This window comes from Mastomys coucha, unplaced genomic scaffold (assembly GCF_008632895.1).
Source record: "Mastomys coucha isolate ucsf_1 unplaced genomic scaffold, UCSF_Mcou_1 pScaffold16, whole genome shotgun sequence".
In the NCBI taxonomy this organism is placed as follows: domain Eukaryota; kingdom Metazoa; phylum Chordata; class Mammalia; order Rodentia; family Muridae; genus Mastomys; species Mastomys coucha.
Genome location: NW_022196898.1, coordinates 80,209,874 through 80,213,444, shown reverse-complemented (window position 1 = coordinate 80,213,444; position 3,571 = coordinate 80,209,874). Strand labels below are relative to the sequence as shown.

At 37.4% G+C, this 3,571-nt stretch overlaps 1 protein-coding gene across 2 annotated transcripts in view; it reads right to left on the bottom strand.

Moving 5' to 3' along the window:
* The window catches only part of Tbck (TBC1 domain containing kinase), a 153,758-nt gene that overhangs the window by 40,278 nt on the left and 109,909 nt on the right, over positions 1 to 3,571 (bottom strand). The window lies entirely within an intron of this gene.

Here is a 3,571-nt window from a genome sequence, read left to right as displayed (position 1 = left end):
TTTTTGGAGGGGAAAATGGGAATGGAGAAATTTACATGTAAATAAAGAAAATATCTAATAAAAAAAAAGGGTACCACCATTGCCCAGCTAAGTCTTTATAAACTTTTAAAAACTGATATTATGGGAAATTGCAGAGATGCCTTAGTGGTTAAGAGCACTGACTGCTCTTTCAGATGTTCTGAGTTCAATTCCCAGCAACCACATGGTGGCTCACAACCATCTGTAATGAGATCTGACGCCCTCTTTTGGTGTGTCTGAAGACAGCTACAGTGCACTCATATAAATAAAATAAATATATCTTTAAGACAAAACAAAACTAATTGAAATCATATCATTTTCTCATAATGGAAGAGAAGCACAGATTGGCCATAGTAGAAAGTATATACATAGATGAAAATTCAGTAACACACTCCTAAAAGATCAATGCCTAACTGGAGAAATTAAAGAAGAAATACAAAATGCTATAAGCAAATGAAAATGACCCTGACATACCCAGAGTTTGGGCACAGAGGCACTTTTCAGAGAGACATGCAGTAGTACACAGGCACATCAGAGCAAAGGTGCTTCACGTGACTCTGCAGCAACTGTAACAATTGGAGTGAGAACAGAGAAAACGCAAAGTAGAGAAAGGACTGACAACCAGAATAGAGATTTTAAAAAGTAAAATCAATCATAGCAGCTTGATGTTTATAAGACAGGCCTTGCCTTTGTGGCCCAGCTGACCTAGATCTCCCTGTCTGTCTCCATAGTAGGGAGATGACAGACATGGGCCACCATGCCCTGTGACCAGCATGCTAAGTGAACGGGCTGTGGGTTTTGAAAAGGTAAATGAGACCAACTAAATGTTCTGCTAGATTAACAAGGCAGAGAGAAGACTCAAAGTCAGAGGTGAAAACAAAGGTTCTCACAGCACAAAAACGCAAAGGACCATGAGAGACCCATATTAGATACTAACAATGTGGAAAGCCTACAAGAAATGAATATATTTCTGAGCACACACTATCAAATTGGAAGTCTAAATATGCAAATAGTGGGCAGCAACACTGAAACAATAATTGAAATCTCCCATCTGAGAAAAGCCTCAAGAACATGAAAGCTTTGTTGCTGAATTACACAAGATATTTAAATGACTTATTCAAATTTCTCTTAAACTTCTTCTCTAACTGAAATGGGAAGAACTCTGCCAAATTCTTCTTCTGGAGCCAGTACCACCTTAGTATCAGAACCATACAAAGATCTCACACAAAGGAAAACTAAAAACACATACCCTGATGACTACAAATGCCAATGTTCTCTACAGAACAGTACCACACCAAATTCAGCATCACATTAAAAAGACCAAAGACCAGGGTCCAGTGTGACTCATCCCACGGAAGGTGTAATGGTTCAAAAATAAAACAAATTGGCTAATGTGACTTACTACCTCTCAGAATGGAGGAATCACCTCAACAGATACAGAAAGGGCGCTCAATAAGATTCAACATTCCTTTATAATAAAGTTTGTCCCTGAGGCTTGGTGATTACACCTTTAATCCTAACACTCAGGAGGCAGAACAAGCAGATCTCCAAGTCTGAGACCAGTCTGAACTACACAGTGAGTGTTTCAGGCCAACCAATTATATTGAGACCCTGTCTCAAACAAACAACAAAAGCTCAACACTGTCAAGAAATTAGGACAAAATCTCAAAACAGTAAAGGTTATAGATGAAATAAATCTTAAAAAAAAAGATGATAAAAAGATACAAAGAGTATAACAGTGTTCATGATGTCCCATGTTTATGGATCAGAAGACTAATTGCTCAAATGACCTTAGTACTACTACTAAGTCTACTTGGCAGAAGAAGATACTCCATTATTCAATGGAATTCTCATCAAAATACTGACAACTTTTATCACAGAAACAGAAAAAAAGCCCTTATATTTATGTGGAAGCAGGAAAGACCGAGATAAACTATAAAAATCTCGGCAGTAGTCAGGCAGTGCTGGCGCACGCCTTTAATCCCAGCACTTGGGAGGCAGAGACATGTAGATTTCTGAGTTTGAGGCCAGCCTGGTTTACAGAGTGAGTTCCAGGACAACCAGGACTACACAGAGAAACTGTTTGAAAAAACCAAAAAAAAAAAAAAAAAAAAAAAAAAAAAAAAAAAAAAAAAAAAAAAATCAAGGACGTGGGAAAAATGCATAATTATAATGTTTGACTTTAAGGCATAAGACATATTATAAAGTTATTATAACTAAACAGTGTGGTACTGTTATACTACACACACACACACACAGAGAGAAAAAACACAATAAAAAGTTAATTAATTTATAGTCATATAGCTAAATATTTTTTTTAAGAAAGACACCAGTATCCAGTAGAGAGAAGATGGTCTATTCAATACATGTCCAGTCTCACAGTGATTAGGGAAAAGCAAATCAAAAGCTTGAGAAAGTGGGATCACAAGTCTGTATTCTCTCTCACTCAGCACTGGTGCGAAAGGCAGGCGTGTTGTGAGTTCAAGAGTGCCTCAGGTGTACGGGAGTATATAGTGCGACTCTATCTTTCTCAAAACAAATGACAATAAAACACTAAGATACATCATCCAATCCCAACTGGAAAGGCTGTTATCAAAGAGACAAAAATAGCAAATGATGCCGATACAGATGGGGAGAAAGGGTGGTGGGAATGTAAATTGGATAGACATTATAGAATACCATATAGTATTCCTCTGAAAACTAAATTAGATGTGCTCTAATGATACAGTGATTTTACCACTGGGATTACATGCAAAGGAGACAAAAATCTTTGTACCAGAAAGATGCATGCAGTGCTATGTTCACTGCAGTGCTGTTCACGTACCTAGGATATGGAGTCTATCTACATGCTCTGGGTAGATGAGTCAGTAAAGAAAGTGTGTACGTAAGCACAACAGAGCATGACTCAGCCATAAAGTATGAAACTGCCATCTGGGGTAACATGGATAGAGAAGAAAGTCAGGGACAGAGAGTCAGATACCACATGTTGTCATTTCTGTAAACTTGTAAGTCAGTGTCATGAGAAATGGAATGGGACTGTGGTCACTGGAGACCTGGAAAGGCCTGAGAGAAAGTGGATCAAAAGGAGTTCTGTAAAAAGACCCTGAACCACAGCTGGAGGAAGAATTCGTTCTGGGTTCTCTATTACATATACAGAAGGGTAAGTACAGGTTCAAACCATCAGTGATGTATTTCAACGTGACCAGAAGAGTATGAAATTCCAACATGTGAAGATGATTAGTGTTTGAGGGGATGGAAATTCTTATTACCCTAATTGCATTACTATACATTATATACATGGATTTAATTAGTAAAATGTACTGCATAAACACACTACAAACACTGTCCCAATAAAGAGAAAACCCAATAAACTATTTTATATGCAAAAGTCTATCAAACTGAACAGAAATTCTAATTAAAATGATCAGTTATTATGTATTAATGAATTACTATAGTACTCAGATGAGATACAGTTAACTTTAAAACTGTTAAACTAAAGATCTTCATATCTGGCCAGGCAGTGGTGGCACATGCCTTTAATCCCAGCACTTGG